Source organism: Centrocercus urophasianus, unplaced genomic scaffold (assembly GCF_019232065.1).
Source record: "Centrocercus urophasianus isolate 14NV4802_14NV808 unplaced genomic scaffold, USGS_Curo_1.0 seq_34, whole genome shotgun sequence".
In the NCBI taxonomy this organism is placed as follows: domain Eukaryota; kingdom Metazoa; phylum Chordata; class Aves; order Galliformes; family Phasianidae; genus Centrocercus; species Centrocercus urophasianus.
This window is the reverse complement of record NW_024884911.1, coordinates 8,660,958-8,675,118: the sequence shown is the minus strand read 5'-3', so window position 1 is coordinate 8,675,118 and position 14,161 is coordinate 8,660,958. Positions and strand designations below refer to the sequence as shown.

The following is a 14,161-nucleotide window of genomic DNA, read 5'->3' as shown; positions in this document are numbered from 1 at the left end:
TTTTTTTTTTTTTTTTTTTTTTTTTTTTTTTTTTTCCCCAAAAGCTCAATTCTGAAACGTTTTATTCAGACAGAGCAACTGCTAAGTTAAACCATTAAAGTGAAATTCATTTTTTATGTTTAAAATTGTGTAATGCTGCTTCGGAAGAAAAAGGAATAGTCTTTCTGTGGAAGAAGATACATGCCTAACAAAACTGCCAATGGTTTTAATTGTTGTGTTGCTACTTCCCTTGGTGTTACAGATGGAGACTGACCTTTTCAAACTTCATTAACTTTCCCACTACAATGGCTGCTCAGATCTGTCATGGAAGCATTTATTTGTATTCAGTTCTTTTTTTGCAGAGACATTAAACAAATAGGCAACATCTATCCTTTCAGGAATTCAAAGAAAATAACAGTGACTCAATATCATAAGCATTTTCTGTTAATGCCTGGCAGGGGCGGTTGGAAATATTAGTGCTCTTAAAGAGACACAACATTTCAGCACAGTTCCAAATGGTTCTAGGCTTTAAAGGAAATGAAAGTAATAAAATTTTGGTGGATTGTCTTTTCAGTTTGACAGCTGATTTAAAGTGCATTAGAGAAAACTGAACGTTCCTGAAAGACATTCACTCTTTCATGCATTGCATCCTCAACTGAGCAGTCTAATGACACAGTGAATATCATGCAAACACAAACTGTTTGTGACCTACATAAAGTCTTACTCTTCTTTAATATATTGACAACTTCATAGGGAAAAAAAAATATCTGAAGCAGGGCTGCTACTCCAAAGGCCACTGAAAAGTGCCTGTAAATATCTAATACTGACTTTCTGAGAAGTCTCACCTGGAATACTAAAAGAACCTCAATGAACTTATTTTCTGTATTTAATAAAAGGAATATTATCATTACATCATGCTTAGCAATTCCAAAACTAAAAAAAGGACATGAGTTCACACTGCTCCTGAATAACCTCAACCTAATAGATCACTGGAGTTAAACATTCCACATTTGTTACGGTAGCAACAGAGCCTAACATAGCAAAACAGAAAAATAAGCATATCAGAAATCAAACAACTTTCAAGATACCAGTGTATGAAAGAAAATGTTACCAGAAGTTAGAGTGGAATTATGTTTAGGAATTTATGTCCAAAAAAGCCTCTGTCTGATGAAAATCATTCCTGCACCCACTGAAGCAGGAAAAAATTCCAAAGTTGATCGAAACTTCCCAGCACAGTCTTCCACCAGAGCACAATCACAGAGTACTACCAAATTTTATCATTTTCCCCCCTAGAACCCAACCATTTCCTTATGCTCTTTCCATGAACCAGGAGAATACATTATTTAAAAAAAATAATATTGTAATAGTGATTATTTCATCATTCTGATGTTACTCAGCAGCAGAAAGAAGAGAATGCCACAAAAAGAGATGTAGGAAAAGGCAAATACAATAGCTGTTTGTGAGACTCAGCTTCCTTTCACCAGAAAGCTGTGGTTTAGAAACTTCCTGATATAGATCTTGTATAAATATTTGTGTGTTTAAGTCTGGGTGGCATTTCTTCTTTACAGCATTTCTTCTCTGAATCTGTCAGTTGAATTTCTATTCCTCTCTATGCACTTTTTGCTGTTCTGTTTTTGGATTCAATAGATCTTGCGTTAAATGAATTCAGCAATTCAGCTACACACACTTCACAAAGTAATTTGTTTGTCTGATTTCCCAAAGTTCATCTGTTTAAGACTGCCACATTCTCAACTATTTTGCTTAACTAGAGCTTCTAATCACTGACTCAAAATTAATTTACATGACCAAATGTTTTACAGTATTTCTATTAAGTTCTCAAGGCCAAGTTTAGCACTATGCCACTCCCTTGCTGTCTGAATTACTCTGGTGAAGAAAGCTGTCAGCTTTCAAAGCCAAAACGAGCTGTGATCTTTCACTATTCCTAAAATCTGCTATTCTCCAACCTGGGATTTGAATGGAAGTTGATTTCTGAAGATTCTCAGGACAGAAAAGAAATGCAACAGCTATAAAATGCTTTGAAAAACGTCACTAAGCATATAGAGTTCAATAAAAGCAACAAACTTCACTCTATTACAAATCTGAGAAAAAGGCATTCCCATTTGGTCCAAACAGAATGCCTGCGCAAAGCTAATTCTGTTCTTCACTTTTACAAATATCCAGTTTATCCAGTTCCATACCAGTCAGCTCAGATAATTTATAAACACCTGGCACAAATAAAAACTCCCTACCACCTAGTGAAGAGGCACATCTTTATTCTTTGCAACAGACAAACTGTAACTGAAACTGCTTTGTCACAACAATTTTAAATGATTCACACAGAAAAAATTCTGGAAACAGGCTATTCAGACCTTAAACTAAGAAAAAGCACTCAGCACCACTTAATCAAAAAGGTGATCTAGGTAATATTGCACTTTAGATTACTCAGAAATGAGAATGATCAAATAAACAAGGTCTGACTAATTCATTTATTATGGATCCTTTTACTTATAATTTTTTTCTATAAGAGAACACCATCAATTTAAAAACATGCAACAGAAATCTTTAGCCTTCTTCATGGGGTTAAATTCCCAGGCATTTAATTGCACTTATGTAATTGTACTAAAATCAATGAACTTAAGTGCATGCTAATAAACTTAAAAGTTGCCCACCAGTGATATATAAATTCGGTCCTAAATAAAGTTCTTCAGAAATTCTGAACCCTCTTCTTGGAAATCTCTTACTTACGAGAACCTTACTACTCTGAGGTGTAACATCAAATTAGAAACATGTATTTTTCTATGAAAGCAAAGAACTGGAAACACTCATTTTTAGATGAAAATGAAATATTCGACTCAAATGTAAGTGCAGCAGGCACTTACTTTCCCAGCTCTATAAAGAGCCAGGATTCAGAGAGACTGATCTGCACAGCAGTTCATTACTTTCTTATCTTGGCAAATACCCATGGAAGCCACCTCTCCTCACTTTTCCCACTCCCTACTTCCCTCTCTCAAGAAGTGCTACACATCTGTAGGTTGAAATGGCACCCTGGAGATGAGGGAGGGGGAATCACAGATAAAGCTGAAGAAAACTCATTGGATCTTTTGGTAAATCTGTCAAATGAAGAGAATTACCACAATGCAGTTCAAATAAGCTTTTTTCTTTTTTTCTTACAGTACAAAATTAGTGCATCTGGAAAGCTCCAAAATTCTTTAATCTTAAGTGTCCAAATGCCCCTAACTAAAAGCACTACCATGGCCACTCCAGTGCCTTCTTTGTGTTCTCATTGTCTAGAGAAAGAAGTAAGCTTTCAACTTAAATTACAGAATAACAACACTATAATGTAAATAGCAAGTGAGAGGTGCTAATGTTCCCCACCACACATTGAAGACCTTCAGCATCCAAGGCCAACAACAACCAAGGTCTCACATTGAACATACAAGGAATTCATATTACTAAAGCATAAAGAATTAGTAGCATAATGGATCTAAATCTCCTTGCTCATTGTTTGACTAATCTAAACGTGCTCATATTGCCTTCCTCAGTTTCTTCAAATTACAAAGATCTTCAAAATTGTCTGAAAAACTATGAACAAAGAAATAATTTTCAGCTTTTAAAAGATGACCATGACACAGAATTACAGCAAGGTAAGTTTGGTTTGCTAAGTTGTTGATAAAAGGTGTTTAAAAATGAACTTCTTTACACTGTTAAGTGTAAATTTTAATTCCAATAATTTCCTTGCAAGATTCCCAGGAAGTTTTCAATACATGATAAATATCACATTAACTCAAAAGATCATTCCAAAAATCTGAAAAGAGCAGAAGTGTTCTACACTGAGTTTTGTAATAGTATATTCTTCCATAGTAGCAAAATCATCTTTCAGACTACTAATATGACAAGAAGGTAAACATTACATAACATACACTGGAGATCATGTAAAATCATGGATTATCAGTGTGCACTAGATTGTAAGAGCTTGCTTTAAGTTGGACAATTTTATTTTCCTTCATAGGAACATGCTATTTCCTGACCTAGGAAGAGACAGAAACAAGAACACCAGTGCTATTCCAAATAACACAGCACTGCTGCTCACTCTTTTGCCAACGTTCAGAAGGACCAGTTTATAAAAAGTAATAATAATAAAAAAAATCAGCAGGGACTACATCACAGTCCAGATGGAATATGAGGACTGCTCCAAAAGTAACACATACTGTTTCATTATGTTGGCCCACGACGTCAGAGGTGGATGTTGGTGGGATGGCAGAAGAGCTAATATTTTGTTAAATTTTGTTGCTGTCTGATAGAACTGAATCTGAAATGGAAGTATGGATGGAGCAAAGGTGTGCCACTGAATTTCTCCATGAGGAAAATAATTGCACCCATTGACATCCATTGGCACTTGCTGAACATTTATGGAGATCAAACAGTGGATGTAAGCACAGTAAGAGGTGGGTGGTGGTATCAGCAGCAGTGACAGTGACAGGTGGATCACATCTTGTGGTGCAGGGTTTTTTTTTGTTTGTTTGTTTTTTTTACGAGCACACCATGCGCGCTCTTGTTCACTGCAGGTGAAAATGCAAGGCTAATGGCAGTGACTGTCGAAAAGGACCATTTTGTAGCTGAGAATTTGCTCTATCAAGTAATGCTATCATGCTCTTTGTATCTGTTGCAGTTTTCAAGAAAATAAACTGGAAGCATTACTTTTGAAACTACCTACATACGTTCCTTCTCTCTACTCATAACGTTTTGCAAAAAGCAGGAAGCATTCCGCCACACTCCAACATTTTGGAGACAAATCCTTTGCAGTTACACATTTTAACATCTCATTTCACCTAAAAGCCCAACCCAGACTCACACCATCTCTGGGATTTCTTCCTAACACTCTGGAACTACCACAGGAAAAAATAACTTTCCTTGAGATTATCACTGATTATTTAATCAACAGCAACAACATAAGGGGCAATTTGCCTGGCTCGAATTTTCTCCCGTTTTTAATGCTATGGAACAAATGGTCATGACTTGTGGTTAAGACGTCTCAGCTACAAAAAAAGAGTGTAGAAAAATGCACACAAATGCAATAGGTTACGCAGCACCAGGAGTAAAGCAAAACGCTCGTCTGCTCGAGCAGGACACTGGCACAGCCCTGCCATCTTGCAGCCGGCCCGCAGCGCCTGGCCCGGCCCCGGGGCAGCCCCGCGCAGCGCGCTGGGCGGGCGCTGAGGTCAGAGCGCCGCCGGGCCAGGCCCGCCTCTGCTGCGCCGCTGGCGGGAGGGGAGGCCCCGCGCGCGCCTTTCGCCTGTGGATCCCCAGCGCCAGGGGGAGGAGGAAAGGCTCATCCATCCAACCAGAGCCTATCGGCCTGCTGCGTGCTTCCCCCTCCCCAGATGTAAGTCTCCCACAAAGGAACTGAAGTTCAAATAAGGCTGCTTCAGCCTTGCAAGAAATGATGAACTCACGATTTTAAAACCAGAATGCCGAGTTCTCTCCTACCAAAAGGAAGCCTGTGTCTCAACAGTAATACTGTACAGACACATGGCCAAGCTGTGAAAAATCTTTAAAAAAAAAAACAAAACAAAAAGAAAGGGAATATTTTTTGTAGAACATCTAGATATTTGCTTATTCAACTTCAGTGCAGCATATAAAGCTTTTTGGCTATAGACTTCAGGCTACCGTCACAGAAGAGTTGTGTGTATGATACCAACAGCCAAGTGAGATGTCACGGCTCCTGTGGACCAACGGTACTGACCAGCTTTGATGAAAGCTCGCTAAGGACAGAAGAAAGAAGACTAAGGAGGCAGGGTAAGAATGCATAGTACCAATGGATTAAATCTAAAATATGCAGATTTTTTGTATGCTGAGTGTCCAAAGACTGATTTGTTTGCATGTGAGCAAATGAAGGCTTTTCAAGACATTACACTACTGCTTTCTAGTACTAGCAACAGACCTCTTTTCTTCCATTTTCACAAAATAAGAATGAGCACATACAGATTTTGTTGTGGAAATAATTGAGAGATTTTATGAAACTAAGCACTGAAAAGCAACATTGCCATTATTTTCTCGAATATGACATTAATCTTACCTTATTTAATTCTGCATGTAACTTTGGGCTTAGTGCTTCAAACTGGCTGCAAAAGCTTTTGAATGCTGCACGTTTCTCAGGAAACTTTTTAGGACATTCTGATTTCTAATAGTTACTTTTGTAACGGACTGCTAGTATTAAAAATAATGAAATCTGCATTCTTTCACACACTTATGCCTGATCAAAGGGACACAACAGTTCCTGGAACTTTGAAGAGTCTACAAAGTAAAGTTTAATTACAAATAAAAAAAACAAAAACAAAAACAAAAACAAAAACAACAACAAAAAAAAAAAACCAACATAGCATCTGTATTTTTATGTAAAAATTTATTGTGTGATCCAACTACTTTTCATGAGCAAAAAGATTCACATTTACAAAAATATGAATCTGTTTAAGGGCTATTATGTACTAAGTGTACATCTAAGTGCACACACTATGAATACTTTTTGCTGGTGATCGGATTAAGTGAAAATAAGGTGAGGCCGCTGCTAAAGGAAGTAATAACAAAAGCAGTGCTCTCCGTAACTCCATTCTGAGTCTAGAACAGAACTCTAGTAAAACACAAAGAACAATCCACTGACTAAAATTCCTTTTGGGTAATCTTGTAACTAAAAAAAGCCTTATTCTTTTGCAAAAAACTTTAAAAAGTTACATGGCAGCAAAGGATACATAATTTTATGAAGTTTCCTGCAGCAGTTGGTGCTATTTCAAAACAAAAGTTCTGCAGGAAGGAAGGCACTGTCATTCTAAAGCATTTCGTTACTAATCCATTCCCCTCAGTGACAAAAATCCTTCTTATAAGAATAATGAACTAGTTTTTTCAACCAAGATTTTTAACACAAATTTAAATGGACAAAAAAAAGCAAAATATAGAAAGTACAGAATGCATTACAGTCAAAGCTTCCAAAGCAATTAATAGGTTTCCGTCAGAAGGCTGGCATGGCTTAGAATGGAAGCAAGTAACTAGTGACAAAACGAACAAAAATCACTCCGCCCAATAAACTTGGAGTTAAACTTCCTTTTACATCACCCTTCTGTAACTGAAACTGCATGCCATTACGTGTCAGCCCTTTCCTATCCCTATTATACTTCCATCAAAACCTTAAAACTTTTCCTAATACACGTGGCATGCACATACTGCTGTGCTTTTACCAAACTGAAAAATGTGGTGTTCTGGTTTTTGTACAGCAGTAATTTTCATTGAAAAAAATCAACTGCAGGAGTTAATTCTGAACTAAAAGCAGTATTGATGGAAGTTCCTTCCCCTTCAAATACAATACAAGCAAAAATGAAGTAATCACACCGAAAATGAAGACTACCTGAAAAATTAATAGATTAATATAATTCAATCCTTCACACCCTTTCACCATAGAACACAAAAGCATTAAAGAAACAGTGAAGAAAACAGTTTCTTCTCTACAATAAACATCCCAAATTATGTGTCAACACACAATCAAGTCAGATAGCTTATGTTTTCAAGCAAAACTGCTGTAAGATCTAATACTGCATCTTTTGTAACTATGCATTCATTCATGCATCTAAATTCTTGAGGAAACCACACACAATATCCCACAGCATGGAGTGCGTGTAGGGAAAGCCAGCCCTCCAAATGACTGCTAACCCCAGCACACTAAATATGACTGATATACAAAAAAAAAATACTGATTAGCCAACAGAACTGAATTTTGTCACAGTGTGTACTAATGCAGCAAATCGAACTCATCTGTATGCAACTTTTATTTTTCCTCTAAGTCAAAACAATCATACAGGGAAATCTCAGAAAATACTAGCAGTGTGCAAATAGCAAGCATGTCATCTTTCACACACACAGGCATATATATATATATATATATATTTATATTTTTTTTTCTATCTGAGTATTTCTAAAAAGCTTGGAGGTATCAGTACTTTCAGCTCTGACATGTTAGACCTGCACGTAAACTCAGAAGTTCAGTCTGCACTGTAAGTCCTGTGAATTGTTCATCCTGCTCTGACTCACAAGGGCAGGAATAAATTTACAGTGTCAAATCTCATCTGTCTCTAATTCTTTAAGGAAACTAAAGCCATGTTGAACCCTGCCAGCCCCCCAAAAAGAAAAGGTGACAAGAAATAATAAAAGTAATAAAAATAATAATGAAACTAATTTTTTAGGTATGACGTATGTACTCTGGGTGCCTTTTTAAGGAAATTGAATAGCAGTGAGGAAAGATGGTAGCAACTAGTTTTTAAGAACAGTTGTTATTATAAGTCGTAAGTTAAATAGGGAATTTTATTTTGCATTGACAGTTACAAACACTCCTGCTTAAGTGTAAAAAGTCAGGTAGAAAACTACTTTCTTTATAATGACTATGATAACTGAAGCCTGATAGACAAAAACGGTATCCTTGGGTCCTTGCAATATACAAACCTTTAAAAATATTTTTTAAAAAATTGCTATCTTCATCATATGACAAAATGTTAAGTATTAGCTCCTCAAACCAAATTGGTTAAGTATTTTGATCAGATTATCTTTGCAGTAAGGTTAACTACACAGTATTGAATAACCATATAACAATGGTTAATGAAGTCCCTAGAAATCCGTTTGTGTAAAGCAGTCTCCAAGAGTAGATACAGTGTCATTTATCATTTGGACAGAAGCTACGTTTATATATCTCAGCGCCTGATATTTGCATACCTACAGTCCTCTAGCTTAATGACAGTTTACTATATATAGAAAAACAAGAACAGCAGCAAGAAGCACGTGAAGTGCTTTTAGCCTACTGCTTCCTCTAAGTACTCTATCTGTAGAAGGAATTCATACTGATTAAATCTGTATTTTGATATGAAATTCAGTCAAGTCTTTTCCATATTTGTCTAAGGGAAGGTCTTCAACACAGGATTTACAAAGCTCATTATTTTGCTATAGTATTTCTTTAAAATGCTATATTACAGGTGATGTCTTCCTTAAATGTCAAAACATTTCCTCCTTGAACTGACTCATAATCCAAGATAAAGCAAAACTGATTTCACTGCTTAGTCACCATTCACTGGTTTCCCTGTTTTCTCCGCTTTTTTGTGGATCACAGTGTGTAGGTATTAAAAAAACACTACAGACTCTCTGATATAAGAGGTGAATCTCTCAATAGCTGAAATAACATTAAAAAACTACTTGAGATCTATGCGCAGAAGTACTGATCATACATACAGAGGCTTTCATAAAACCTTTTCTTTCTAGAGTTATATTGCAAATGTCCATTTTATTTAAAAAAATACATCAAGAGAGAACAGCTATAGCACTGATGGGTTACTGATGGAATTTTTAAAAGTGGTTATACCTTATTATGTTATTCCAAGTTATACTTTTCATCTCATACATATATACACTCTCATTTTCACATGAAACTCAAATACATAGGTAAAATACTTCAGAAAAACTTAAAGAAATTATTGAATAAAATACGTGTGTGTCTACTTCAGAAAAATGAAATCAGAATAAACAAATAGCGGAAAAAAAGGTACACATGCTGGAATGTCTACAATTAAGTGCACATCCTGCACTAGCTTAAAAACTCACACTGTTGACATTACTACCTTTCACACTTTCTTTTAAGGTAAGCCAATTTAAAAAAGAAAAACAACTCTGAACATTTGTCAAACAGTAATACTTTGCAAACAGAAATATTTTTAACTTCACCATTTCAGGACTGCGGCAGTAATGAAGTCCAAGATGAGAAGCAGCTGTTAATTTCAGATGGTAAAATACTTAACTCTCATTGAAATATCATCTGTAAGTTTCAATATATTCATAGCAATCAGAAAGTAATATATACTTTGATTAACCAAAATTTCTTCAAGTATGATAGAGTACAGAATAGGCGATCATTTCCAAGCAAAGCCAAATGATTTTATTTGCTTTTTCCATTTAAAAGACAGGAAAAAAAAACAATTAAAAGCTGTAGCATTCAATAACCATTTCAGAAAATTTGTTTCCTTTTTTCAGCAGGTCATGAAACATCCTCAGTTGAGCGAACAATGAATGAGATGAGAAAACAAACCAACTCACTGTTACCTTCTTTCAGCTGTATACATAAATAGACCAACATTTGGTCTACAACTTGAAATATCACCAAAACACTTAGCTCTAAGTTAACATAAAACACAGTGGTGCTGCCAGATGTTTTTGTACAGATGCAGTTATTCAGGTAAAAACAAACAAAGTTTTCATCTGAGTAATAAATACTACCAAGTGTGGTAAGCATCAACAGAACTAACTTTAGTTGCATCTGCACTAGTATGAGCTTAGCAGTGTACCAACTCAACTCTTCTAAAACAATGTTTTGAGGAGGACACAACTATTGAACTGCCGGAATCTAAATGTAAAACTGCTTACAATTCTCTTACCTTTTCTAATCAGAAGTTCTATTGTATTATTAATTAGAATTGCACCTCTCTTTCTTAAGATTCTTTCACTTCTGTTTTCATTTGCATGGTTGTTTGCTGAAGAAGTTCTGATCGGAGAAAGACATTTCCAGCGAAGAAAATTTGCACCAAACCTCTAAACATGCCTTTATATGATGCCCTCTTGTGCAAATAGCGAAGTTGAAAATCTGCAAATAACTAAGAGGGATTTTGCAATGGTGATGAACTTGATTCCAATACAGTTTCCTCCTAGTCCAGAGCAGAAGAGTTGATAGGAAGGGGAGAGAGAAAGAGCGGGGCTTAGCCAGAAAAACAGGAAGAAATGAATTATCAGCAAGAAGCAGCACTAGTTAAGGACAAAAGAGTACAGGCAATTACTTCGCACAATACAACAGAAGAAAATAGAAAGCTAGTGTACTAATCTAATATCTAATAGGTAAGACTATTGTCTCTCATGAGAAGGAAATCCTGATGTCCTATGAATTTCATAGTCTCAAAAAAGAGGAAGCAACTCAAAAACATTAAGACATTTCTCAGAAGTGCTTATCTCACTACCCTCCCCACTAACCCTAGCAAGCTTTTTTCCTCCCTAAAAGACTCATCATTCAGAATTTTGCAAACAAGCACATTAATTATGAAGTTTGTTTGAATCTAACTATGAAGAAACGCTATTTATCTGATATAGCCTATCATAATATGGAACAAATAGTCTTCATTCTGAACTTTTTTTTTTCCCCTCAAATCGACAAGTAGAAAGAATGAAAGACACAGCACTGTTTCATAAACAGTCTGCTGGCAGGAAGACATGAAACCAGAACATTTCTGTTTGTTCTGTTTGTAAAGCATTCTTCTACAAATGTACTTTTATTTCCAACATTTCCTTTTATAGGAAGAGCACCTTAGAAAAAGATGACATACAGACAAGATCATGAGCAAGCTTGCTGATGATACAAAGTTGAGAGGATTGGCTGACACGCCTGAAGGCTGTGCTGCCATTAAGTGAGACCTGGACAGGCTGGAGAGCTGAGCAGTAAGAAACCGGATGAGGTTCAACAAAAGCAAGTGTAGAGTCTTACACAAAGGGAGGAATAATTGCATGCACCAATACAGGTTGGGGGATGAGCTGCTGGAGAGGAGCTCTGTGGAGAGGGACCTGGGCGTCCTGGTGGACGACAGATCAGCCATGAGCCAGCAGTGTGCCCTTGTGGCCAAAAAGGCCAATGGCATCCTGGGGTGCATTAAAAAGAGCGTGGCCAGCAGGTCGAGGGAGGTGATCCTCCCCCTTTGCTCTGCCCTGGTGAGGCCTCATCTGGAGCACTGCGTCCAGTTCTGGGCTCCCCAGTACAAAAAAGACAGGGATCTCTTGGAAAGAGTCCAGCAGAGGACCACAAAAATGGTGAGGGGCATGGAGCATCTCTCTTATCAAGAAAGGCTGAGTGAACTGGGTCTATTTAGCCTTGAGAAAAGACAACTGAGAGGTGATCTATCCAGGTTTATAAATATCTGAGGTGTGGGGGCCACAGTGGTGAGGCCAGTCTCTTTTCAGTGGTACATGGAGACAGGTCAAGAATAAACGGACATAAGCTGCAGCATAGGATGTTTTGCAAGAACTTCTTTACGGTGAGGGTGATGGAGAACTGGAACAGGCTGCCCAGGGAGGTTGTGGAGTCTCCTTCTCTGGAGATATTGAAGTCTCACATGGACGCCTACCTGTGCGACCTGGTTTAGGGAACCTGCTTTGGCAGGGGGGGTGGTCTCGGTGATCTCTAGAGGTCCCTTCCAACCCCTACAATTCTGTGATGAGAGAGAGAAGCATTTTAGCTTGCTATGATCATGCTGATGTCATTTACTGATGGTTATCTTCATTTTGAATGACTTTGAAATGTTAAGATGAGGCAAATTAACTCTATTCCATTTTTTTCTTAAACCATTCTTAAAAAAAAAAAAAAATCCTTTCAGCAGGTCAGAATAGTTGCATTTTTTGAGGGAAAGAAAGGTATTTCAATTCAAACACTGAAACAAAGCCCATTTTACACTCACTATGCCAGAGACATTTGCAGTATCAGCCCATCTGTATTGAAATACAAGAAATATTCCAGGCAATGCTGCAGGCTTAGAGCCTGCTGGAAGACTGTGGAAGAAATGGATGTAGGAATGTTGGTCAACACTCAGCTAAACATGAGACAGCAGCATGCCCAGATGGCCAAGAAGGCCAATGGCATCCTAGCTTGTATCAGAAATAGTGCTGCCACTAAGAGCAGGTAGGTAGGTGATCATCCCTCTGTACTGAGGTCTGGTGAGGCTGCATCTCAAGTACTGTATTCAGTCTTGGGCCCCTCACTATAAGATCTCAAGGCTCTGAAGCATATCCAGAGAAGGGAAACAAAGCTGTGCTCCAGACTCCTCACAGGTCTCATGAGGAGTGGCTGAGGGAGCTGGGATTGTTTAGCTGGAGAAGGGAGGGCTCAGGGGAGACCTTATTGCCCTCTACAGCTCCTTGAGAGGAGGTTGCAGCAAGGTGTGGGGCTGACCTCTTATCCCAGATAACACCAAAAGGATCAGAGGGAACGGTCTCAAGTTGCACAAAGAGAAGTTCAAGTTGGTTATTAGGAAAAACATCTCCAGAAGTGTGGTCAGGCACTGAAATGAGATACCAATGAAGGTGAGGTTCTCTGGAGTCACTGTCTCTGGAGGTGCTGAAGAAACATCTAAATGTGGTACTGAAGAACATGGTTTAGTGGAGAAATATTGGTGAGAGATGGACAGTTGGAGTAGATAATTTTGGAAGTCTTTTACCACCTTGGGTTTCCTATGATATATATATATGTATAAAATAGAATATATGTATATATACACACACACAAATGTTAAAATTAACCACGCTATTAGAAATATATGATATCAAAGAAGTATATGATACCTATTCATGCAGCTGATAAGAGAATGTTCTCACTCGTGGCAGTAGCACTAGTGCCAACTTCACACTTCCTGGAAGACTGGTGCCTATGAACCTGCAGTATTTAGTTATATTTTTGAAAGATTGTGATGGCCTCAGATTTTCACCTCAAGTATTAAGTTCCTCATAGAAAAGAAGTTAGTGTAATTTCATCGTAATAGACCTATAGCAGCATGTCAGTAAACACTAGCAGATGATTTAATTAGCTGTGGGTCATCTTTGTCCCCCATGTGCATCTAAATGCATTTCTCCCCTTCCAAAGGAGAGATCATTAAAAATCAGGCTGAGTGCAAAGACTGTAATTCCAGTGAGCCAGAATAAATGTAAATTTATGCAAAACACAAACACAAATTTTAGTTATCAATCACACCAGTTTGGAAAAACAAGAAATTCTATTGCCCATGGTATTTGGGCAGTAGAGGTTTTAATTAAGGACAAGTGCAATTTACTCCACTTTTTTCCCCCCTAATTTTTATTATAAGGTTCAATACAGCAGACCAAACTAAAATTGTATTACTTCACCTTAGCAATACTTTCTGCAGCCATAAAATATTTCAAATGAGCTAATTAATATTTTTACAACTTCAAACAGCACAGATTTATCTACCTTTTGTTTACATTTAAGGATTATATTTGTACGTCTAGGAAATTAAAATTTATTTTATTATATATTTAATATATGTATATATTTAAAATGAAAATGCGAATCACAGAATCACAGAATCACAGAATCACAGAATCACAGAATCAC

General features: G+C 37.2%; 2 protein-coding genes across 11 annotated transcripts in view; one reads left to right on the top strand and one right to left on the bottom strand.

The window, feature by feature from the left end:
• RALGPS1 (Ral GEF with PH domain and SH3 binding motif 1) overlaps positions 1-14,161 on the bottom strand; it is a 100,147-nt gene that overhangs the window by 51,099 nt on the left and 34,887 nt on the right. The gene's annotated exons all lie outside the window — the stretch shown is intronic.
• The window catches only part of ANGPTL2 (angiopoietin like 2), a 17,914-nt gene continuing 9,070 nt past the window's right edge, over positions 5,318-14,161 (top strand). Inside the window, exon 1 of the mRNA XM_042830638.1 lies at positions 5,318-5,775. The gene's annotated coding sequence lies outside the window, so the exon portion shown is untranslated. The remainder of the gene's footprint in view (positions 5,776-14,161) is intronic.